Raw genomic sequence first — 26,978 nt, forward strand, 5'->3', positions numbered from 1 at the left:
GGTTTTCAAATACATAAAGTTATTACAAGAAGGAGTGGAGAAACTTGTTCTCCTTAACCTTTGCAAGATAGGACAAGAAGCAAATGGGCTTAAATTGCAGAAAGAAGGTGGTTTTAGATTTGGACATTAGGAAAACTTCCCAACTGCCAGAGTAGTTAAGTATTGGAATAAACTGTTTAGGGAGGTTGTGGAATCGCGGTCATTGGAAATTTTTAAGAGCAGGTTAGACGAACAGGACTAGGAGACTCTCTCGAGGTCCCTTGCGAGTGCCATGATTCTATGAATTCTGGAATGAACACAGGTACAGACCCGCATAAGAACACGTGTGTGTACGTATTCTACCATATATGTGTTGTCTCTGCAAGCTATATTGAAGAATTCAAGTATTAATTTATTACGATGATTAGCAACTCTGAGAACAGAATGTCTACTTCTAGACCTCTTCTGAAGAGTTCTTTGAAATTAAAAAAAATCTGAAATAATATCTGCATGTGTGTCATGCAATGGCTTCTCTTCTCTCCTTTCATGCTGACACACAGTCAGATCTGTGGCTTGTGCTAGATGCACACATGACTCTTCCAAGACCTGGATGTGGCTGAGAAGTACATGTGGATTACCACTTCTTTAGATTCCCATACATTTCCCTGAAAATGGTGCCATTCACCTTGATGTTTGAGGAAGAGCAAAACAATGCTAAATGGAGTCAGATGTTTATTGCTTTCTTGAAATAACACCCCCCTACAAAACATTTCAAAACCAAAGCTGACATCAGTGTTCAAAATATGTTTAAGACAAGACCATGTATAAAGGCTTAAACCCAAAGAGTTTACTGTCTCTGGAGTAAGGTTTTTTATTAATATTTATTCCACTTTAATTGAATTTTTAAAAGTACCCAAAACTACAAAGACCACCAGCAATGTAAAAAAAGAGAAAGAAGAAGAAGAAGAAGAAAAAAACTCTCCCAGGGTTGTAACTCTGCCCCTCAGTGTTCTGGAGTCCAGATGTGACAAGCCTATTGGAGATTGAACACATTGTGAAAGGAGGAGAGAGAGATTTCTGAATGCTCTGCTAGATCATTAATTGAAACCATACAGGTACCTGTCCTTATGAGGACTATTATATACTTCAGCTTGTTAAAGTTGCAGAATTGTGTTTTTCTGCTACTTTATTGCCAGCTACTTTATTGGTATTTTTTAAAGGGGACCTACACAGAGAAATAAAATGACCTGGGATTTTTTGTTCATAAGCAAAAGCTTAAAACTGTCATCTTCTATTCTTCTTGTAGATTATGTTTCAGATATACCAGGAATATCAAGTCTTGTCTTTCCCAGGTTTTGCTGTAGAACCGTAAGGGTTTAATATGGAGGCTTTCAGGCCTTAACTGAAAGGGCTTGAGGAAAGAATTTTAATCCCATCCTGTTGTTCCAGATATTGCCTTATATATTATATATTTAAAAAATCTGAAATAAACCCCCCTTCCTCTGAAGATTCAGATTTCACTCTCTTGGTACTTATATCAATAATCCAATTAAGTTCTTTAGCCATCCATAGAGACCTCTAGAAAAAACAGGACAGAGACCACTTGATTTTGTGACATGAAACATTCAAAAAGACACATTTTCATTTTCCGTTGTAGATCACTTTCCCTTATGATCTAATGCCAAACTGGTGACATTTACACCACGACAACTCCCCAAAAACACCAGGCTTGTCTTCATGTAAATAACTGAAATATCTGGACTAAATGGACTCTAAAACCCAATTGGATTTGAGGTGAACATGATGATGGAAGAATGAATGTCGTTCGGTACCATAAGTTGCAAGCACTTATTAGTATTAATTACTTGTACAGCGTAAATATCCACAGGCCTCAATCAGGACTGGGCCCCAGCGTACTTGAAGATGTCTTCCTGTGTTTTTATACATGATCCCCGCTCCAAAGATACCATCCATTGTGCCATCTAATGCATGCACGGATCTATATCCTTCCTCTCATATTAAATAGCAATCTGTTGGTGGGTAAAGAGACTGTAGTCAATCCTGTAGTTTCTGTACAGTTCACTATTGATGAAGCATGCCATCAACAAATTTACTGAGACAAGATGGCAATTTTAATACAGCAGAAAGATGAAAAGCTGCATTTGATACATTCATTCATTTGGTTTCTGCTTCATTCTCTGATTGAGAGAGAAATCATGATATAACAACCTCCACTGTATGTATTTTTTCCATTAAATCTAGCTTGTTGAATGGATAGGAGACTTATTTTTATATTTACTGTATTCGTAATGTGAAAAACAATCTGTCATTGAGACATCATGTATACACCACAGACTAAGGGGAGAACAGCTCCACACTCTATATGGCTTTTCTGCCATTACACCTGGAATACTGTATTGAGCTAAGTAATGACAAGGGTAGATATGAGAAAGGTCTATAAATAGTTGAATAATGTAAACACTAAGCAGCAAAAGGAATTGTTCAAAGGTGGCACAATAGAATGTAAGTAGCAGGAATGAGAAAAGAAATAAAAGGCTTCTGGTTAGGCTAGATAGCAGTAAAATTTCCAGACACCAAGATCTGAGTAAGGGATGCTGCATAGGACCTAGGTAGGAGAATCTCCAACAGACTGTGGGTTTGTCTACACTTGGAAACATACCAAAATGGAAGTTCTGGAATAGCCATGTTGATAAACTTCCAAGCGTGGACAAGCTATTTGATTGCTGAATTGAGCCTTTACGCTCAAGAACGCTCTCCCACAGAATTGACAGAAGTGCCATTGTTTAGGATATTTAGAACTAGACTGGATGTAAGCCCTTAAAATGTAGAAGAGGGAACAATCTTGAACTGACAGGAGGATGGGCTAGGTAACTCTGATCGATCTCTCCTATATCTAATTTCTGTGATTGTGTGCATACTGGATTTCAGAAAGGTCTTTTTAATAAGGGTTAATTGGAGTAGTATGTCACACATGACTGACTACTGTTTCAAATTACCACTGATGTCTGCATAACTAAATCAGGCAAATGGGCAGAACATTTAAATAGAGAAGAGTTGATCTTCTTCCCTCCTGCTCAATTCTAATAATTTCTTGATTATTCTTGCAATTACCACATCTTGGCAATAATGAAGTTTATGATTTTCATTGCTTACTAAATGTAATAATGTTAGAATAATAATAGTTCTGTGCAATTGGACAGCTTTGTAAAAGTTATGCTCTAGTTCAACCACAAGTTTATTGTGCAAAATATACGAATCACTTGGATGAATTAGGCAGGGGATCAGACCAGATGATCACAGTGGTCCCTTCTGAGCTTAAAATCTGTGAATCTATGAAAAGTGATAATAAATAATCTGTTAAATCAGATAAAACATGGTAATGAATACAATAAAACCATACTGCATTCTGCAATATTAAACCTTAATCTAAAAACAAAAGCTCTTGCTTAACCCCACATAACTTTTAGTTTCAACTCCAAAGTAATTGCAAGTTTTTCCGACATGCAAAGCCCAAGCAAGACTGCAGAAGGATACACACACACATAGCTCAGCCTCCAATCCCCACCCACCAGACTCAGTCAAAGGATGACTTCAGTTCCTTTCTTAACTAATCCTGTCACTGTAAAATCCTACACTCATTCTTCCATGCACAGAGGGAAAAGGGACTCACTAGGAAGACCTTGTGTTTCAGTTTTAACTATTAACCAATAGTGGAAAAACAAGGATGCCTAAGTTATGCCTTCAGAGCCAATAGGGTGGATTTGTGTGCCTCACATGACAGCATTTCCCTTGTCTTTCACATGGGCCGTATTTAGTTCAATTCAGAACTGCAGATAGTACAGCTTGCACAGCAGCAATGGGATGTCTGAGCACAAGTGGCTGAATTCCGAGTGACTTAATGAAGCACTTTTATACTTTCCTTCTGCATTAAATTGGGATCTGCATCCTTGACATTCACTCACCACACTCATCTCTACTGAAGGAAACAGTGACTAGCACAGCCTTGCAGTATGAAACTGTGAGTATCGATTTTTATTTTCACTCTTAAAGTGTGCAGTGTAATGCTGTTTACATGTTGCATGCACCGTATCTTTAAAACATGCTCTATTATTTTTCTCTGGCTATGAAGATTGAAAATTATCTAAGACAACTGGGAATCTTTCAGGGATATTTCCTGCATGCTTCAGTAAAAGAAGAAGGGGAAAAAAATCAGTTATCCCTCAGGGCAGTGTCTGTATCAGAGCTGCATGCCACACTGCTTCCTAACATAGCCAGTGTGCTGCTTTGTTCATAAAGAAAAATGAAGGCAAAAAAAGCCCCACGGGTATGTGTTGTTCACTTTTATTTGCGCTCTGTGTTTACACAGGCCTGATCTGTCCCCAGTGGGGAAAAAATAAAGGCAAACTTTGCTGTCTCTGCTGGCAAGGACAGTCCACACTTTGCAGACATCTGACAGTTATTATAATTAGCTCTGAAAGACAGCAAAGAGACTATGGGGCAAATAGCTCTTATGTTTTGAACAATGAAGTCAAGGAAAGTTCCCATCCCACCCCTTTCAGTGTTCTTGTGGGGCGGGGGGGGGGGAGACAGAGAGAAAGGCTTATGGTTGCATTTAAAAAAAAAACAGGTAATAAATATTCAATCTGGAATCGTTCAGTGTGAGGAGGGGCTTGGACAGGCTGCTTTAAACATTTCTGAATCCTGCCTTCCATTTAGAAAGAATTCACTCAGATTCCTGATGGGTTGCGAACGGGTATGAGACTTTTCACAGCATAATGTCAGAAGGCGGGGGTAGGGGGAGAAATAACAACACATTCATAATGAGATGCATTTTGATAGCTTACCAAGATCTTTGCTCGCCAGGAGATCTCGGTAGATCTAAGTTGCTTTCTGCGTAAAATTTACAAGAGTTCTCAAACAGAAGCAACAGACAAAGCAGAGGTGGTTCTCTTCCCCCCCCATTCCCTAGAACATGAAAATTGAACCCCAAATAGATAATAGCACACTGATTTATCCTTCTGTATTTAAATTAGAAATCCTTGAAAAGTCAAAATCTTCTTTTAAAAGTTACATTCTGAAAGTATTTTCACAGGCTAACAGAAAGAAAAGGAAAAGACAATGGGTTCAGACCTAGTCAGTCTGGCTCTGTACGAAAACATGGAGATGAAAACAGTTTGAGTGAAGATTTTCATACTTTCTTTAAAAAAAAGCAAAAAACAAAAACCTCAATAAGAAAAGATTGTTGAAGGCTTAGCCACTACTAGTATGGCTTAAATTAAATCTTCCTGGGCAGATGTTCACATGCTCCCATTGTGCACGAGAACCCAAAGAATACATTTCATTTAAAAGGAGAACTGACCTTGAATTTTTCAACTATTAATCCTTTTAAGTACCCATTTCTTTCGTTGTCTTACTCTCTCGTTCCATTCCACAACCTCTCCCCAACTCCGCCGCCCACTGTTAGCTGAGACACCTGAAGCTAGACATAATTGCATCAACAGAGGCGCTATGCTAGCCTGTCTGGATTCCAGCAGATTTTGTCCCCTCTACTCAAGGAGCCGCACGCAATGCCCACGGCAACAAGCTTAGTTCTCTGTATGTGTAGACTAGGCACAAGAAGTATTACCCAATACTCAGAAACACTGAAGACAAACAATCATCCCTTTTTTGCGTTACTCTGGGCAATCTCAGTTTTAAGTCGTATATTATTTAATAATATATGAAAATGCATTTATTAAACAGGGTGCTTGGTGCTGGATAATTGTGTGATTGTGTATATATCATGAACACACAAATATTCCTATAGCTATGGTGTACTATATCTCTGGCATGCAACCTGTACATCTATTCTTCATTTTTACAACCAGTATTATTCCCCTGTATATGATGTATCTTTTATGCATACAGTATGTTGTCAGATAGATCACATACACTTATTGTAGAAACACTGTACTTGCTTATGCACATACAAGATACTATGTATGTATATATGATATACTAGTAATTCAGGGATCTTGTTTTTGAAAATGTGAATCTTTAGAAATATAGGTTAGGTTTTAGAGAGATTAACAACTCTCAGATGATTTTGAGCACCTTCAAACCTAGTGGTATTCAAATACCAGTGGGCAAACCATGTCCAAATTGAGGGGGGTTAGTTGAGGTAGTCAATCTGACTATGGGAATCTGGCTTTCCAATTGTCAAGCAGTTACTGCACTCCCTGGAGAAACACTGATTGGCTGTGTCTCATTACTTCCAGAAAGTTTGTCTTTTGAACACTGTACTCCCAAAAATAGTCACGCACAGTAGTTTGGTGTGGCTGGGGGTGGAGTTAGCACAGATACTCGGGGGAAAGGAAGATTCTTTTATTCTTTGAACCATTTCCCATTTAACTTTTAAATGTATTCACTAGAAATGTTATTCTTTGAAATTCATGCATTTCATTGTCACTGGCTAGATGGTATAGAGTTTTGGAAAAGGATTTTTTTTTAATCAAATTACTCTGAATAACACTTTAAAATACTTACATACAGTGCATAATTTAAAAAAAAAAACAAACCATCACCTGACAAGGTTTAAGAAAGTATGGTTTACTAAAAATATCAGCTGGCTTTTAGGAAAAAGATAAATGACTTTAGTGATTTTCTTTTATTGGTATTATAGTTGTCATCAACACACACTCACACTCCCCGCCAACCCCCCAGCAAATAGTATACTAGATTTAGACTTGAAAACAGGACCCCAGTATGGGTATCCCATATGTTGATTATTTTGGGTGAGCTGAGCAATTTATAAAACTTACTAGAAAGTTGCTTAAAGAGGAAAAGAGAGAAAATAAGAGTAAGTTGCACATAATGACAACAGCATCCAGTACCTCAAATAGGGCTGCAGGCTTCTAGAGCATAATTCGAAGAAATAAAAGATTGAATACATCAATCAAGTTTTCTAACTATATAAATCCAAATTCTCATACAAATAAACAAACAGTTTCCTGAAAGAATAATTTAATACATCTTGTTTGAAAAAGGCATAATATATCAGTAGCTACACTGATGGATATATCCGTGAAAAATACACCACACAACACTCATTCCTCACAATTTCTTTATTTGCTAATCTTTTTTTTCCTTTTTCTGGTATTATCCTTGAAAATAAAACCTTACATTAATATTTCATAATTAAAATATTATGTATTTGTATAATATTATGTATAATTAAAAATCATTTTGTTAGCTATAGACTAAAGTGCTGATGTGTATTTTCTAAAGGTAATAATTATAATTAGTGGGGTTTTTTCCATTTCCTATGTTCTAAAATGCTACAAAAGAATGAATTCTCCTACCAAACGTAAGGTATGGATTACACTTTAAACTGGAGTGGATTTTTTCCAACTAGCTAATAAATATTGATGTACAGAATGTGCTTAACTGGAAAAGTTCATTTTTGAATCAAAAGAACTATAAGCCAAAATTTTCATTTCTCAGTATTTACAGTTAGGCCTTAGGTACATATTTAAGTGCCTAAACAAAAGTGACTCCATTTTCATAAGCACTCAGCAAACTCTGCCAAAATCAGTGTAAACTGTAGAGTCACAGCACCTTTGAAAATAAAGCCATTTATATTGAAGCACCTAAATATGAATCTAGGAGACTAATTTTGTAACCAGTCTAAATTAGCCAAAAACATAGGCCAAAATTTTCAAACTCACTTTTTCTTTAAATTTGTAAATAGCTGCTGATGGTGAAACAAAGAGGGCATGAAAATTCACACATATTTATGACTCTAGTCTAAACAAAATGAGGAGTTTGATATCTATTCCACATGGACTGCTAGCCTGTGCACTGTAATTGGTTGTATAAACACTACAGCACAACGCATAGAAACTTCCAGTTCTAATTACTTTAAAAAAAAATTATATCGCCTCTGAATACCTCCTTTACGTGTAAATACAAACATCAGGCATGAGTAGAAACTACTTGGGATCACACAAAACTTTCAAAAATTGGGTTGCTCTTTTGGTACTTTTATGTAGCAAAAGTAGGGCGAGAACAACTGAAACCTTGCCTGCCAGAAATGCAGTCCAGCTCAGTAAGGCGGTGGGGTCAAATGAGCTCATGCATCACAGATAGGAAATGAACTGTGCATTGCATATTTATAGATAAAAACATTTAGGGTATTTTAATGTAAACAGATTTCCATTTGATTTTTTGGTAAACTGTTGCAAGATCAAGACTACAACTGAGTTTAAATGACTTTCGGCATGGTATAGTTAGACCAGATGGCCACGTGTTCTTTTCTTATTTAGATGAGAATTTTCTTTTCAATAACATCTTTCTTCCTGACCTGCTTTAAAATTCCAGCAAATGAAATCAGAAGAGAATTTTCAATTCCAATTGACCATGTGCAGAGGAAGGGCCAGTAGAGAAATCAGTAGAGTCATTGTGAGGCACGCTGCATCAATCTCTTCTTTGTCTTGTATCCTTTCTAGCCAGAGCTGAAATAATTTAAATATTTTTAATTCATATTAGTAATACAAAACTGCAATGTTGTTAGAAGTGTTCAGGCAAAATCACTGCAAGTTCTTCTCTCTATTGGAAGCACAAGAAAAAAGTTCTGTTTCCCTCTCCAGGCAAACAAGTTCTCTCCATTTATTCTTTGTCTAATCTACAAAAACCCCGCTCATTACCATTAAGGGAAGGAACAAGTGAATTATGGAATGATGGATTTCTTTCCATTGTCTCTTGAAGTTGGAAGATGCAAGGGAGGTGGGGCTTTTCAAATGAAAAAAATCAAATATTAAAATATTACCAGCAAAATCTTATTTCAAACTACTTAAGTTTTTAACTGCGCACACCAACCTAGTATCTAAAACATGTAATCATTAGCAGCTTGTCTACGTGTTATATATACTCCCCTAAACTGAATTATAGATTACAATGTAAACTGTGTCAAAATTATATATTCTGTAGCTGGTGTGTGAGAATGTGTACATACACACACACACACACACTAACTAGATAAAATTGACACAAATTGTACCACAATATCCACCATTTACAATTTTGTTTGTGTTTAGTAAGAAATGTACAATGGATATACATTTATTGAGATTTAACAATTATTGTATTTAAGAAACACATAATAGATCAGAAATCTACAAATTCCCTTAATCTGCAGACAAGCTAAGCGGACACGATGGACAATTTAGAAGGGGATGAAAAATTGCCTGACTGAAACCAATACAGGGCCATATATAACAGTTAAAGAAATATCAAAGATGGTTATAAATTGGTTATTGTTGTGACCACTAAATGTAAAATTTCTGTATCATTCAAGTCCTGGACTAGTATTATGCTCCAATTGGCACCCACAACTATGAACCTGAAGCAAGAGATTTTTCCCCATAAATCTCTGGTTTACTGATGAAAGTATGTTTACATGTCACTGTGAAATATCCTCCTTTTCTTCAATTGAAGAAAGTTTCATTAAAGCCTCAGTCATTCTTCAGGTGTAAGGTGAATGAGGAAAAGGGGAAAGACAGCAGAACGAAAATTACCAGGCATGTTTTTTTAAACCAATATATCTATATATACACCATTTAGGAATGTATCAGAAAGAATGAACAAAATAGTAGATGTGTCTGAAAACATCAAATAGAGCAAAGACACCTTAGGTCCATTCCTACATTTGCAGTCTCATAATAAGAGCATGCTACTAAGAATCAGGAGATTTTGGTTCTAATGCCAGCTCTCCCAATGAGTTATGCAGCTATGGACAATTCACTTAACCCCTGCCTCGGTTTCCTCATTTGTAACAGGGTAATCAGCTATATACACCACAGAGGATTAATTAGTGCTTTGGACATGTAATTATTGTTGCAGGCCCTATGCTCAAATACCACAAAGGAGGGCATAAGAAGCAGCACTGAACAGAATATGAAGGCAAAATTCCAGTTGACTTCCATGTTTATCTGCATCAGGTCTGTATGCTTGGGCCTATTAAACAAACAAAAATGTACTTTCTTTAGCTGAAAAGGTAGAAAGTGTGTGCTTTTAGCTACGTACAATATTCCATTTTCATTTAGTTTACTTGAAACATTTCATCTGTTTGGGCATATAGTATTTTGCTTGCTGTTAGCAAAATGTTATTAGTATTTAAGAAGATAAGTGAGATAGTTTCATCTTCAGTATAAAATATAGTCAGGTAGGGCTGGATTGCGAAGCCTACTAATGTGGTGTAGTACCTTACTCTGTAAGTTGTCCCACTCATTTCATTTGCTTGACTTAAGAAGGTGTTTCTCAAGGTGAGCAAGGGTGGCAGTCTCTGGTCCCCTTATTTTTACCTGTGATATTGATGCATTTAGGCCCTGATTCAGCAAGGCACTTAAGCACATGGCTAAATTTAAAGCAAAGGAGTAGTCCATTGACTTCAGTAGGGTTAAGCATGTGCTGAACTTTAAGCACAGGAGTGAAGACTTTGTAGAAACTGGTTCTATAAAACCCTTGCACTAGTTTGAACAGTTACATTTCCTTAACCTGATTCTGCTCTCTGTTATACTGAAGTAGGGTTGGATGAGTAAAGCTGAAAGAAGTATTTAGCCATTCTGTTTTCTGTATGGTAACAGATTTTGTTACTTAATTGATCTAAATCACAAATTCATGGGTGTTGCATTTCTAAAATCACAGCACAGTAAAGAGTCCTGCAGAGCAGGAGACTTAACAGAGGTTTCTTTCAGGCCGCCATTTTGTGGTGAAGTGAAATTGCTGTCTGAATCACATGCATAGAACTGGAAAAAATTTATTTTTGTCTATGTACAACTATGATGGTGCTCTTCACAAACAAAGAAAACACTCACTCTCCATAGAGTGTTTGCATTAATCAATATTCATGCAGAATTAGAAAGTAGTACTTACACACATACTTCCAAATGTCTTGACAACTCTGTTCAGGTTATAAAAACCCATTAGGAAAACGAAACTGTAGCAGGTCTGTGTCCATGTCTCCTCTGCTTCTCGGAATGGGCAGAGTGATGAGAAAGAAGCTTGAGGTGAAATATCCTGTGTGGAACTTCAGATTCATGCAGTGCACAGGATTAAGAGGGGAAGTAAGCAAAATGTGTAGGGTATGAGCTATTGATGAGATGTGTTTCACCAGCCTATTTTTACTGTCAAAGCACCAGACTGTATTAGCAGTTTATCCAGTCCCCTAAGCTTTGGATGTGGATAATGGGATTGGATAAAATGATTTTAAAATTATTTTGTCTCATAATTTCATATCATAAAAGCAATATGTGCAAAACTGAAATATTTAATTGTATGATGAAAGCACAAGCACCATTTTTGTTTTACCTTTAATTTTAATCAAAATGTAGAAGTATTTCCTTCTGTACCTTTTAAAAAAATAGTCATCATGCAGTCTTCTAGCTGAAATCAATTTATTTTAACCAGGAAAATAATCTTGGAACTTTTTTTTTTTTTTTTTTTTGCATGAAATGTGTGAAGCCTTTGTTTAAAATGGTCTTCAAAAGAAGATTGCAGTTAAATTATTTGCAGGGTTGTATGATTGTTATTTAAGAAATCTGGTGATTTTCCAGGAGATGTTGTCCATATGCTGAGGCTTAACTTCAACTTTGAAGTATTATTTGTAGATCATTTTAAGCTATTTTTTTCCAGAAGGATAATTTGCAAAGGGTAGCATTTAAAAAAGAGAAATATAGTGAATGACAACGTAAGGGAGAAGATAAGCAGTTCCCAAAGTTTATCCAAAGACATAAGGGTTAAAATTTCAGCTCTTCATAGAAGTGGGAAAAAATGGAAGTTTAAAAAAAAAAAAAAAAGGAGAGTGAAGCTGCTGGTGACTTGAGTGTATTTATGGATTACTATGTCTTGAAAAGAAGAAAACCAGAGTTGTAAGATGACACTGCAGGGGTTGTCTGGACTTTTCACTGAGTGTGAAGTCTGTTTAGTCAATGCCTTAATGCCTAATACTGACCTTTGACTTCTTCACTCCCCCTTGCTCCAGGTGCAACATTTTTGCAAGTGCTTTAAACTTTATTGGAAAGTTTGTGCAGGTTTCACACACACTGCAAAGTGCATAGAGTATTTTACACAACATTAGCAGAAACATATGACATCAAGGTGTAGCTTTTTATTTAGAACACAGACTTATTTTGTGTGTTCCTCCCCTCATCCCTCCTCTTAAATTAATAATTTAATAATTACCACATTAAATTAATAAAGAGCAAAATCCTGTTTGAAAGAATTCTTCTTGTGTGTCTCAGAGTGTACCTCTAAATAGCCAAATACAAGATTAAAATTAACTGGTATGACACATTAGCCAGTATGGTAAATTACAGACAGGCTATGCAACATAGAGTAGCAACATTATTGATTGCTTAAATTAATAGTTGTCTTTGCTATGGAAATGTAAAACAAAAACAAGAGAAGCACTTTGGCTAACTGATGTTCTCAGAAAAATTGATTTCTTGTACTATTAATTAGATCTTGGCTGATATAAATATTGAGAAAAACTAACATTTATAGTTAGTAATAAAGGAAGTCATACTACAAGTCTATAATTCAAGTTTGGATTTTAAGAAGTATCTTCAACAAATGACATTATAAACGAAATATGCGATGTGTTATACATAATGCATATATATTACAGACACGGTGTAACATTTCATATGTGTGTGTACCCTAGAGGTTTGATAAATAGTTACTGAAATTGCCTGTTTGCTAAATTAAGCTACAAGTGTCACCATTTTTCATACAAGATGTAAAAATGGTATCCTAACCTATGCATCCATTAAAGATTCTGTGGTATTTTCTGTAAGAGGAGGGATTTTTCTTCAGCTACTTTGGTTAAAGTCCATCTCCAGGGATGCTTCCCCTCCCCCCTCTCCCCGCCCCCATCTGTGTCCTACTAAGAGATTGCAATTATTTTGTTCAGGTGTGGACCTGGCTACAATGATTTCCTCTTGTGATGTGATTGCTGAAATGCACTCTACATTGGCACAGGAATTTAAAAATCTAGATGGAAACTTAAGTTGGTGACAGCCCGTTTGGTAAGGGGCAGCTATACACGCTATTTCTGGGGAGAATTTAAAAGTTGACCTAGAAAAGCGTAAATGGCTTTGTATCAGCCAGTCCAGGAGACCTCCTGTCTCCCTGTGCCATACTGCCACAGTTGCACTGAGCAGAGGGGTTTGACTTAGAAGAGTGGGTGAATGGTAATGCTCTCTCTGCCAAGGTCCTTACTTTTAGCAACGCACTCCCACCATTGAGATTCAAAATAGACCAGGACCGCTGAGGCTCAGGGTATGCTCCAAGACTGGTGTCTTCACTCTACTATTTGAGTAGGATGAGTCTAAAGAAGGTTTAAAGTTCAGCTTTTTGAGGGGATGTTTTTGACTGGGGGTTGAATTTCATATTAGGCTAAAGATTTTAGCTGGACTGTTTTTTCTAAATATGTCAAAGCCACCTAGGGTAATATAGGCACCTTTTTAAACATTTTGTACCTTTTAATATAAATCTAAATATATCATTAGCTTTTTCCACCTACATCATCATTGTAGTTTCAATTGGATGCATCTTTCTTGCCCTATACCACTGCATGGTGATGGGTGTGCTGCAGTGGTCATATTCTACCCCAGGAGTGGTGGCATTCACTGGTGGGTGATATGGTTGACAAGGTTCTTTGGAACTAGTATTCTAGTCCAGCCTATTTTTGAAGTAGGCTGAAGTCACAAAGGTTCCCAAAGCTCTAGGAAAGGTTTAAAGTCAGTTTTCTGTTTTGGTCTCATCTCCATGTGTAATATACAGACAGCAAAAAAGTGTCAGAAAAATATGGAAACTAGGGTCGTGAATGTCACGTTCAAAATCTCTTTCCAGATCTAGGCAGTGGCTTTTTTTCCCCAAAACATGTGTGTTCCTGTTAACAATGCAGCTGTTAACATGTCATCAATACTCTTTGTTTGAGAATACATTAAAATGAAGAAACAGATTTTTAAAGTGACTCTAAATGTAAACACGGTACTATACCATGGAACTGGAATTGGTTTCTTCCAAAACTATTCCTTTTCCCTCCTGAAATGACATACATTGTTTTCAAGACTGAGATTTAGTGCAGGTACTTAATTTCACTGAAGGTCAAATACACTTGTCAAAATTATATTTTTTGCACAGCTGAGAATTCAAATAATTTTGTGGACCAAAAATGGACAGATCTTGTCTTTGTGATGGAAATACATAGCAGTGTAGAGCTGGTATTGGAATAAAACAGAATGAAGTAGTATTATACACTATGTTCATGTAACATCATAGTGAGACGATCATCAATTTTTGTTTTGCTGTATATGAGGAGAAATACCCACCCAGACACAGGTTTTTGTCATTGTGGAATTTTTTGTACCAATAAGTGCTTGCACATTAGTTTTATTTTGGCTTTACATCCTGGATGTCTTCATTATACTTGCAACAAATATTTACAATCACCTCTCTCCTATATGACATGGATATGCCTAGGATACTTCCCAGGATGGGTTCTCTCTCTCACGTCACTTATCACCATGGTATTAGGAGAGTCTTCCATGTTGAATTGGCAATGGTTTTGAAAAGGCTAGTTGACCCTACCCATAATGGAAAACAAATCTCTACACAGCCTGAACCAACCTGGGGAACAAAGAGCAGTAAGCTATATTTAGTTAGTTAATAACATAAGTACGGCTTTCAAGCGATTAAAAAAAATGATCACAATTAATCGCATTGTTAAACAATTGAATGTCATTTATTTAAATATTTTGGATGTTTTCTACATTTTCAAATATATTGATTTCAGTTGTAAGAAAGAATACAAAGTGTACAGTGCTCACTATTTTTTTATTAAAAATATTTGCACTGCAAAAAATAGTATTTTCCAGTTCACCTACTACAAGTACTGTAGTGCAATCTATCATGAAAGTTGAACTTACAAATGTAGAATTATGTACCAAAAAATAACTGCAGTCAAAAATAAAAAACAGTGTAAAACTTTAGAGCCTACAAGTCCACTCAGTCCTATTTCCTGTTCAGCCAATCACACAAACATGTTTGTTTACATTTGCAGGAGATAATTCTGCTCACTTCTTGTTCTCAATGTCACCTGAAAGAGAGAACAGGTGTTCACATGGCACTGTTGTAGCTGGCATCACAAGATATTAATGTGCCAGATGCACTAAAGATTAAAGCATGAAGGGACATATGAATCACCATTCTAGAGGACATGCATCCATGCTGATGATGGATTCTGCTCCATAACAACCCAAAGCAGTGCAGACCGACGCATGTTCATTTTCATCATCTGAGTCAGATGCCAGCAGCAGAAGGTTGATTTTCTTTTTTGGTGGTTTGGGTTCCGTAGTTTCCACATCAGAGTGTTGCTTTTTTAAGACTTCTGAACGCATGCTCCATGCCTCATCCCTCTTAGATTTTGGAAGGCACTTCAGATTCTTAAACCTTGGGTCGAGTGCTGTAGCTATCTTTAGAAATCTTACATTGGTACCTTCTTTGCATTTTATCAAATCTGCAGTGAAAGTTTTCTTAAAACGAACAACATGTGCTGAGTCATCATCTGAGACTACTATAACATGGAAATGCAGATAAAATAGACCCAGAGACATACAATTCTCCCCCACAGAGTTCAATCACAAATTTAATTAATGCATTTTTTTTAAACTATCATCAGCATGGAAGCATGTCCTCTGGAATGGTGGCCAAATCATGAAGGGGCATACGAATGTTTAGCATATCTGGAATGTAAAGACCTTGCAATGCCAGCTACAAAAGTGCCATACAAAATGTCTGTTCTCACTTTCTGGTGACATTGTAAATAAGAAGTGAGCAGCATTATCTCCTGTAAATGTAAACAACCTTGTTTGTCTTAGCGATTGGCTGAACAAGAAGTAGGACTGAATGGACTAGGAGTCTCTAAAGTTTGCATTCTTTTGTTTTTGAGTGCAGTTATGTAACAAAAAATTGTACATTTGTAAATTGCACTTTCACGATTAAGAGCTTGCACTACAGTACTTGTATGAAATGAATTGAAAAATACTGTTTCTTTTATTTTTATGGTGCAAATATTTGTAATCAATAATACTGACTGTATTCTGTGTTGTAATTGAAATCAATATTTGAAAAGGTTGAAAATACATTCAATATATTTAAACAATAGAATACCAATTGAAATTCATTAACAATGCTATTAAAACTGCAATTAATCATGTTTTTTTGAGTTAATCACGTGAGTTAACTGTGATTAATTGACAGCCCTAATTATAATCAAATAATCCTAAAATAACTACTATACATTCTTTGAAGAATGCCTGACTACCTGAAGATTTTTAAAAGGTACGATTTTACAGTCATTTGAAAATATACAACAGAATACAGAATTTAGCCAATCTATGATCTTTATTCAGGACAGACAAGGTCGGTAAGGTAATGTCTTTTATTGGACTAACTCCTGTTGGTGAAAGAGACAAGCTTTTGAGCTACACAGAGCAATTCAGGTGTTCACATGGCACTGTTGTAGCCGGCATCGCAAGATAATGACATGAAACTAATGGGAGTATTGGCAAAGGAACCAAGATTTTGCCTGAAGATTTATTACTAGAGCCCTTGAGGGGAGTTTTGCTTCTTTTAAGTAGCAGCAGTCAGGTTCACCTCATCCATACATTCCACCTGTACTCCCACCAGCCTCCTGTTGCAGGATGATTCTGGTCCCACTTCACAGCCAGCAGAACTCTACACTAGCCCCAGCCTCTGAAATGCATCCCCTAGTTGCAAGAACGGGATTTTGCTCATATGCCTTGAGAGACAGGGAAAAGTAAGTCTGGAAGGGGTTTTTCTTTCTTAAAGTAGCTAGAAGTTCAAATTTTTCTTATGAAGTATTTCTGGGCAAAAAGCATCATTAACATCAGGAACTGCATATACATCTGTACTACACACTTCCAGGTATGTTTATATATGGTGTGCACAAGTACACAGTTTCCCCATGATAACAATGGGAATCATGCAAATATATCCACTAGGCTATGGACTCAAAATCTATTCTGTAAGAGGCTACCAGGCTTACAAAACTAGGAGCAAACTTAAACAAGATAAGCAGAAGTACTTACAGGGAAGCTAACATTTAGTCTCACCAAATTTCAGCAAGTCAAAACATGAAGCATTCAGTTATCTTAGTCTGTGGGATTAATCTGTCAGCATTTTATTACTAAATCCAAACTTCCTCTTTTCTCCCTTATTGGTGTCATGTGTTAAAAAAAACCTCTAAGTTTTATTTTATGGTTAAATTCACATTGCAGATTCATCCTTGCCTTTTGCCTTATTTTGGTAATTCCTTTCCCCATCACATATTATGAGACAGTCTTCCTTTGTACACCAAAAAGTCATGCTCTGAATACAAGGATTTATATAACGCCATTCAGAAGATCATTCATTATGGCAGTTTGATTGGCACTGATATTTAAATTCTGTCTGAAGTCCCAACCAGTTCTGTAGCATAACTTTGGGCTCCTATTAAGATTCCATCCCTGAAAACCATATCGGACAGATTGAGTTAGTAAATGAAGAGTGAGCCATTTGGTAAATTGTCAAAGCTTATGCACATCCAAACTCTGCTGTAACTCTGAATAAGTAAAACCAAATCATTAATCCTCTTCTACACATTAAATCCATCTTCTATACACAGTTTAGGCTGCAATGCAGGAAAATGTCATGTTTCTTACTGTGCAGAAATAAATGTTCTGTGAATCTTCTTGTTAACAAGAGATACCATAATACATTGATAAAAAAGGGCAGTATTCAGAGTTTTTAAAAATAAAATCCAATTACTACTATAAATTTATGAAATATATTGGTGTATATACTGTGGCCAAAATCCCTTTTTACCATGACAAAAACAAACAGTTTACCCAGGCCGTTTGCAAGCTAGTAGTCTTAAGCCAATTACATGTTAACAAAAAAATCAGATAATCAAAAGGTCAGTTCATGTCTTCTCACATCTGCTCTCTTACAAACAATATATTTTAGCATCTTCTGTATTCCCCATAAGACTAAAACCTTCTGAGACTTAACCAGGGTCAAGTCTGGATCTCTACAGAATTTATCAGTCAGTCAGATATTTTCGAGGTGCCTCACATTTGCTGGAGTTTCTAATCAAGCAAACCTAGAACCACATAATCCTCTCTTGGGGAAAAATCAAACTTAACTCAAAGGAGAAATCCTGGCCTCACTGAAGTCAATGGCAAAACCCCCAATGATTTAATGGGCCCATGATTTCTCCTAGGGTTTCCAGGAAATCCATCCATTGGAGCCTAATGGAAGGAGCATGAAGCATCATCTTGAAACCTTGTGAACACACAGAGGCTTTAGGGTCTCATTCAAAGTCCATGTGTGAAAAGCATGGAGAAAGGTGATATACAGAAGGTAATCTACAGGGCCTCCAACATAAAGTGGGCATTGCCTGGTTTTCTCCTTTTGCCCCAAACATGTAGATGTCTCAGTGGCTAGGACTCACAGTTTTGCTACTTTAGTATATCCTTGGTGGACTTGCTGCTCCCTTTTTCCACTTAGCATTGCAGATCAGATGGGAACATGCAGAAAATTGGGACTGTGCAACCATTTGCTCCAAGAGTTAATCTAATATTTTAAGTGCAGAAATGTGACTGTGCTAACATTTCTTTTGCTGCATTAATGTGAATTAAGTCTAGTTCAAACTCATTGTGAAGGACAATAAAAAATAGGAGACCCTACTTTTCAACTAATCTATTTCATGCCAAGTAATAAAATTTTGTAAGGAATGTCATCCTATATAGAGAGTCCTTAACATTATATGAGCATATGTCTGAAGGAAGACCCTCTGTATTGTTTTCCATTTCCTTAAGAAGGCCTCTGACTGTACCAGCTGTCTAAACATATTTCCAGACTCCGTGCATTCTGCTCCAAACCCACTGTAGAAGAACTTCTCTTAAAGGTCAAAGGTAGCATCACTGCAGTGACTTATGTTTGCTTGTCTCTAAAAACACTAAGTGCTTTTTAAACACTATTTTCTATCAAACTCAGTACTAATTTGAACATTCTTTGCTGCATCTTGTTTCAAGCTCTGACCTAAAGAATACAACCTCTCTGGTTTCTGTTTCTTTTAGTCATTCAGAAATAAACACACAAATATATATCTAAAAAACAACTGCTGGAGTATTGTGTAAAATTATATAGGCTTTAAAGGAATTCATAAAGATACTTGTCCTTGAGTAGTCTGCTCTTGATCCTTATCTGGTTTGCTCTCTGCTACAGTCATACTCAATGGGAGTGGAGGGGAGAGACTGGCACTTGAGCATACACATGCTCCATCTACTAGAATATTCATTTAGTCTCATGTTTTACATGCCCATACAGTTAGGAAGTAATGACCTCAGAGGGATGTGGATATGAATGAATATCAGTTTTGGACTACATGATATGATTTATATCCATATTGAAACCTAGGAGCTAAAATCATATCAGGCTAACCAAAATGAAGACAAGTGACCATAGAATGACTAATGTAGCATATTAAATTACTCAAATTAAATATTCAAAGCCCTGTTGAGATGTTTAGTATCTCTTCCAAAAACGTAAGTGAAAAGTTTACACTCTCCTTACCACCACTCTCCAACACAGACATCTGAATTAAATTTATGTTTGAACATTCCTTCTAGTCATCCAAAAAGTAGAATACAATATCCATTGTTCATATCTAGTACCATAGTAACATCTTGTGCATTTGATCTTTAAAAGATGGTGGCACTACAGAATTCACCCTTCTGGTTAGAAGTCAAAATGTTTCATGTAATGAAAAATCTCTTCCATAAATTATACATCATACAAGTCTTGGATTTTCACTTACTTTGAATGAAAGACCAGCACACAGCATCTCACATTCAAATGCTACCATGGTATCCTCTCAGTTTTGATCTTGTTGCACATTTGGAGAAGAACCAAGGAACATGTTTTTTTAAAAGGTGATAATGTAAAGCAGCAAAAAGAGAAGGGATTAGTCCAAAAGAGTACTTGGGGTTTTCCTTTCCAAATTAACTTGAAGTGGTTTAAAATTCTAATGTTAAAAAGTCTCCAGGAGGCAGCTTGAAGTTGAATATCTGTCCCCTCCACAGATCACTCTAGATTTCACAGAGTTTAGCAGCACTGAAAGTCATTTTTTTAAAATAGACCAACTGTTGCTAAATGCAGTCTTGTCCAGACCAGTACAAACTTGACTCTGTGATAATGAAGGAAAAACATGTCTTACTCTCTTCTTTTGAGTGATCATATTTGTTACCATTGGAAGGAATATTCCTGTTTCTATTAATGGCTCACCTGATTTAAAAAAAAATTTAATTTCAATATCACAATAAGACACTGGATCCCATATCACTGCTTTTAACAGCAATCTCCCCCAAAATTTTAGTAGAGCAACTCTCAGGATTGAATTGTGAGGACTGTCAATCATTGAACATGTATGTTCTGAAAGGAATCTTCTTCCAAGTATTCAGTGATTGCCAATAGAAGAGAAGATGCAGTAAATCTGCCTATTCAAGAGGTCAGATGGAGGTAATTCAGAGATCGACAGAAGTTTCAGTCATAGCAAGACCTTCACAAAAAGTTTCCCTAGCTGTCCTTTGAATAGTCTGGCTCCATTAGACCGCATCATTTGATCACTGAGGAAAGTGTGAGTAGATTTAAATGTTTGTGATAAAGGGACAGGGGAAGTGTTCACTGTAGGGATTGGCAGGAGGAAGGAGAGAGAAGTATATTCTTAAGGAGGATGAGGGAGAAATATTATTGTAATCCTGGCTCAGCATCTACATTTCATTTGGAAAAAGTGTGAGGGGTCATTTCTGATGAATAAATCCAGGAAAACTGGACTGTGGTGCAGTGGTTGGGTCAGGAAGAGTGAATGACTGCTTTCTACTCAGAGCCAGGCACTGGAGTGGTAATTGGAGATAGTGAGGTGGTGAAGGCGAAAGGTTAGGAAGGGAGCTCAGTGGAGACTGATTAAGAGGAGAGGAGGAAGATTAGATTACACATTTAGCCTTTTCCTAAACTCTGGCTGACCCTCTCCTCAGTGTCAAGGAGCTTGAGGTTAGTTACTGGTCAGGCCATTGGATGGAAAATCACCACATGAATTTGATATGGTAAAAAGAGGTGGGTCACAAGAAGGGAAAACTTTTTTTGTTCAGCTCACAAAGGTTGAAGTGGGAATTATGGGGTAGGCCTAGCCAAGGGGGAAATTTTAAGTGGACATTGATTATTTTGAGTAGTAAGAGAGGGGACTGTACTGGTCGTGAAATTGTGCATCCTGGCTTACCACCCTCATCTCAGTGCGTGGCTTCAGAGTCTTTCTGCTATCCAATTAACTGGTTGAGATATATCTGGGGGACTGCGAGCATGATAATGAAAGGACACTCAGAAGGTGGTCTTCAATGGCTAACAGTGTATGCAAAAGGGTTCAGCAATGCCACAACAAGTTGTGCATATAGGAATGCAGAAAGGAGGCCTGGGCATGGACTTGGGACCCTTAATATGTGGTGGGCAGTGGAAGGACAAGGCCAGCATCTATCGTGCGAGATCAGGTTTATAGTAAACATTCCATCATCTGAGGAACAGGTGATCGTAGGACATAGTCCTGGCTCACCCACTCATGCTATTACAATTGCATGATCTGTCACTAAATATTAGTTAATATCTATGATGTGATCATTAACATCTCTGATTTTGCACACATAGAAGTACGACAGGATGAACTAGACAACTCATATCAACTCTGTTGCAGAAACTGATTGTTTATGGGAACTGCATCAGCCATCCAATTCAGGAAGTCTCCAGAGCCAAACAGTTCCAATACAGCTTTGTCCACTTAGGGTGAGAGTGGCTCATAATAGTTTTGGAATGGTATTGTATTGATGAATAGCTTCCCTCACTGAAATCAATGGTCTATAACCTTTCTCATGCAGCTCCTCCGAGCAGTAGCCTGGCAGTCTCTAAAAATTGATTGTTTTGGAGGAATTCCATGTTCATATGTATAGTGGCTTCACAATTGGCTTTGGATTTTACAATTCAAGGCATATTGACAGTGACAATCTGGATCTTGTGTTCCTTCAGTCCCATCAGAAGTAGTGGTATGGTTAACCTTTGTTTTGGATAGGCCACCAACTTCTAAAGCTTAGGAAAAAAATGCAGATGTGCCACTCCTATTGAGGTGAAGGACCTATTTTTTTTTCCCACCCTTGGTTACTCATGTACTGAATTGTTTTTTCTTTGAACTGCAGGAAAAAATATATATATACTGAGTTGAGTTTTTATAGGATCTAGAATTGCTTCATGACATTGGCTGCAATTTGGAACCACACTGCTCCTACCTAGATTAAAAGCCAAAAAATGTCATTAATACAGAGTTCGGGTTGGCCATTGACAACCTATGCCCTTCCAGAACAATGAGTTGAGCAAAACTTAAACTTCTGAAAACCAGAATACAGGTTTAAGGTAAATGCCCACACAACCTTAACTTCACTCACCCCTGGAGCTGGCAATAGCAATTGGGAATTATCTGCTTGCACTCCAGCTGCATTCACTATGTTAATTAGCTGTACTGAACGATAGAAGAACTGTGATATGAGGCGATCTGGGTCTGAGTCCCCCCACATGTAGGATCAAAAGGAAAGAAGTGCAGGTGTATCTTATTGTGCCAGTCTGTGTACTTTCAATACTAAATTGTGTATGTTTTGTCTCAGTCTCAGGGCACTGGGATCTTTTTGCCATGAGCATTGGCAAAAGTGAGAGCAGACTGTGGATTAATGATGGGTAGGAGTAAGAACAGGGTTAGATGGTCTCCTGTGTGCAAGTGTGAAGGGGGGCTATGGTTGAAGTGGTGGTTAAATTTTACTAGTGTGGTATTTTGTTTGGGGAATAGGCTCAGTGTTTGAGCATTGGGCAAGTGCAGGTAGTATCTGTCCATTACATGAAAAACCAGGTTATTGTTCAGAGAGGGCAGAGTTAAGGTTGTATGGACATTTATCTTAACACCGTATTTCCTATTTTAACAGTTTGAGTTTTTCTGTATTCAAAATTCTGGAAGGGAGCCAGCTATCAAAAGGCAACCTTATCACTGCATTAACAAACAGCTCTTTGCCATTTCATTTCCTAATTTCTATAACACAGATAAACACTTGTTGGTAGGAGTTAGTGGTCATTTGGGCACTTGTAAGTCTCACTTAGGTTTGAAATCGATATGCTACTGTGGCTAGGTATAGTCAAAAGGGCTTCTCCTCTTAGATGTCAAAGAGCTTTACATTGTTATGCCCATTTCACAGAAACAGAGAGATGAAGTGATTTGCCTAAAGTTCACCCCCCTAAGAATAGTCACACAACAGTGGTCTTTGCATTAGGCCAGATGGTTGCTATGTAATTCTTAAGTGCTCCTCCCCAGTCCTGTACATTTTCTTACAGTAGGCTGGAGATAATGGTCATGCTTTGAATTTTTTGTGTAGTTCCTGACAGAACCAGTGAGATAAATTTCAGCTATGGCCTACGTCCCAAACCCTTGATAGTTATATTACATGGTGGTTACAGTTGCTTTAAGCATGAGAGAGGATAGCAGTGGGTCTCTCTCCTTCTCCACCCCTGTCCCAGCATTCCTTACACCACCACCCCACACCCCAATATTTCTAGCTCTTCCTCCCCTCCCCATCTCACTAAGACATCAGCTGGTGATACAGAAGCCATTAACATGTAAGAAGTTGACCCTTCCTGTCTCCTGCCCTATGATGATGTGTACACATCATAGGCAGCAGCTTATCAGAGAGCTGCACACTGCCCTGGTTATTGAGCCTTAGCTGCACACTGAAGTGGGCCCCATGCTCCCATCACCCACCCCCAGCTAGGACTCCTGCCCCTGCTTCAGCTAGGCTTCCCACGCCATGCTGCAGGTCTATCCCCTTTCCCAGACTAGAACCCCCACAGACGCACACATCAGCCAGCCCCTACACCCCACTCTAAGGTGATATTCATCTTATTTATTTCCTGGATTTCAGATGTTTAAATTTGCATTACTTTCAGCTTCCACCCCCGATCCCAGATCACATGGAGGATGAGGGAGAAGGGCTCAGACACCCCTAGAGGCCAGGCTATCTGTTGGGGGTAACATTGAACTTTGGAAATGCTGGTGCCATCACTGGAGCCCTGGATTGATCTCTCTGTGTACAAGAGGACCACCTAGTCAACTTAAACTTTTTTGGGAGGTGGGGATGGGAAGGTGAGGGCCCTGTATCCTCAGGAACCCTTTAGCAAAGTGGCTCCAAATTTGGATTACTGACCTTACTGTGACCCTGCCTTCTCCCCACCCCCTCCAGAGGCGGCACACCAAATTTCAAAGCAAACCAAATAGCTATATTAGGTTAGAGCACTTAGACTAGTCAGGCTTTAAACAGAAAGTTGGTCTTAAACATCTAGCAAGGACATGATGAGTTAATCACTGAAGTAGATTGTCAATCCCTCTCTTTAGGAGAGCAGGGTCTCTCTATTCCTTTCTTGTCAAAAGAACACTGGAGGACAGCATTAGATGATAGTTCTCTCAAGTATTCTCTCGTTTACTGGAGGGTGTGGACTGGAAATTGTGGGAATACACACAGCTCCCTCCTATAATAATTATTTTTTCCATACTTTAAGTGAATGCACCTGGCCATTATTATAAACATCAAGAAAGGAGGCAAGGAGAGTTTCTTTGAACAGAAGAGCAGCCCCAACTATCTTTACACCAAGCAGATGCCAGGTGTACAAGCGCAGCTTAACATGAAAGTACCCTCTTTTTCATATACTCAGCTTGAAAATCAATTGTGTGTTTGATCAACTTTTGACAGCCTTGATACCTTTTATGTGCTTATGAATTACTACCAAATAGCATGTTGAGGCCCAGGGCTTACAAATACCACTACAATTTACAAAAAGCCGATGGAGTCAACTTTTTGTCAAGCATCAGAATCAATGTGTATGGTGGCAGTTTTCAGTTTCTATGCAGTATACAACACTTAAGCTTAAATTCTGCATAAACTTATGCATGTGCTTAACTTCACAATGTCTAAAGTTAAGTGTGTGCATAAATCTTTACAGGATTAGGATCTTAGTCTTTATTTAGTATATCAGGAAAAGGCCATGTTGCACACCAGGACGCCTGCTGTTCTTCATACAGATTTGAGATTTGAAACAAAAGACTAAATACAGCTCTACCTCGATATAACACTGTCCTCGGGAGCCAAAAAGTCTTACCGCGTTATAGGTGAAACTGCATTATAATCGAACTTGCTTTGATCCACGAGTGCGCACACACACCCCTCCGGAGCACTGTTTTACCGTGTTATATCCGAATTAGTGTCATATTGGATCACGTTATAATCGAGGTAGAGGTGTATTAAGATAAACAATTCGTAGTTTTATTTAATACATCATCTATCCTTGTTAGCTATCTACCTAGAATCACAATTAGCTAAAGCTCTGGAAGTTTAACCCAATACAGGACTTCACCAGTTCTTTGGTAACAATATGAACTCTGGGATTTTGCAGCAAGCTGTGCTCCTATTATTCCAAAGTCCTAGATGGATACATGGAGAATTTCTTTCCATTGCATTATGTTCCAAATAAATGAGGAATTAAATCTCTCTTCCCCATCTATCCAAAGTTCCTTCCCTGTTAATGAAAGTAAAACATTTGAAATCTCTCAATCCTGCCCTCATTAATACAATCTAATTTTCCATATAGGAGTGGCAAATTGCCAATTAGCAAGGTGCAATGAAAGGAAAATAAGTAGGTATGAGTATTGTCCAGTATGGCTATGGTGCAAATATTTCAAAAACTAGTCAACCACAATTTCATAGCTCTCAGAATCCAATATATCTTTATTATAACTAAGTCTTTTGTAGGGTAGGAATTCCATTTCTTATTATTTATTTCATTTAAATAAGTCTTACTTTGTTTGGTTCTCTCCCCCATTGGCCCCTAAAACCCTGAGACTATGTGTGTTCAGACTGTAACAGCAAAAACATGTTACACTTGTAACCAAACATTCAAACACAACACACCCCCACACAGCAAGTCATCTTTGTTCATTCTTCTAGTTATATGGTTGAATCTTTTATCCCCAACCAGTATACAGTTCCCACATAAAACTAATTTTTTATTAAGATATTTAAACATTAGATGCAATTTTATTCTGTCAAAACTGAAAAGTTGAAATCAGGCAAAGCAATGCCTTAAGCACCACATTACAGATACTCTTCCTTAACTAAAAAGCTCAGGTTTTTTTTATCTGAAAATGGACATTGACTGCTGAATTTTTTGTGAAAAGAAATTGGAAAGTTTTTGGTTCTGTTCCAGTGCAGAACAAGTTTCAAAACCTCAAAAGTTGCTGTGAAATGGCATCTTCTAGTCAGCTCTTGTACATGTATGCGCACACACGTGCATGAATACACATCATAATCCTACCCATGTATTAAATACAACATACTAAACAAATCAAAAACAGGAGAGGCTACTCTACATCAGAAAATTAAAAAACAAAACAAACAAACCTAAGATCCTAAAAAACAAATAACCAAGCAAAACTAAACAAATATTGATATCCATTGTATTGATCGCATAGGTTCATCACTTAAGAAAACAGTATGCTCTTTATCAAGTCTGTGCAAATAAAACTACACCTTTAGATTTATTTTTTCCTTTTTCCCCCTCTAGTCAAGAATAAAAGCAGATTGTAACAAAGTAGTATGGGTTTCATAAATCATAGCACAACTGTCTTGATCCTCACCTCAGGTCATGAAGGACTTGGCATCTTGTGCCACATAGCTCTCTGGAAATTGCTCTCCTGTAATACACACACTACTTTTGCATAGGACTGCTGCCATTTTTCATCTGAG

At 37.4% G+C, this 26,978-nt stretch overlaps 1 long non-coding RNA gene across 1 annotated transcript in view; it reads left to right on the top strand.

The window, feature by feature from the left end:
- Window positions 1–3,675: 3,675 nt before the first annotated feature.
- Window positions 3,676–26,978, top strand: part of LOC116820798 (uncharacterized) — an 80,289-nt gene continuing 56,986 nt past the window's right edge. Inside the window, exons 1-3 of the long non-coding RNA XR_012656260.1 lie at window positions 3,676–4,018; window positions 9,880–9,977; window positions 12,950–13,064. This is a non-coding gene — a long non-coding RNA (uncharacterized LOC116820798). The remainder of the gene's footprint in view (window positions 4,019–9,879; window positions 9,978–12,949; window positions 13,065–26,978) is intronic.

This window comes from Chelonoidis abingdonii, chromosome 7 (assembly GCF_003597395.2).
Source record: "Chelonoidis abingdonii isolate Lonesome George chromosome 7, CheloAbing_2.0, whole genome shotgun sequence".
In the NCBI taxonomy this organism is placed as follows: Eukaryota; Metazoa; Chordata; order Testudines; family Testudinidae; genus Chelonoidis; species Chelonoidis abingdonii.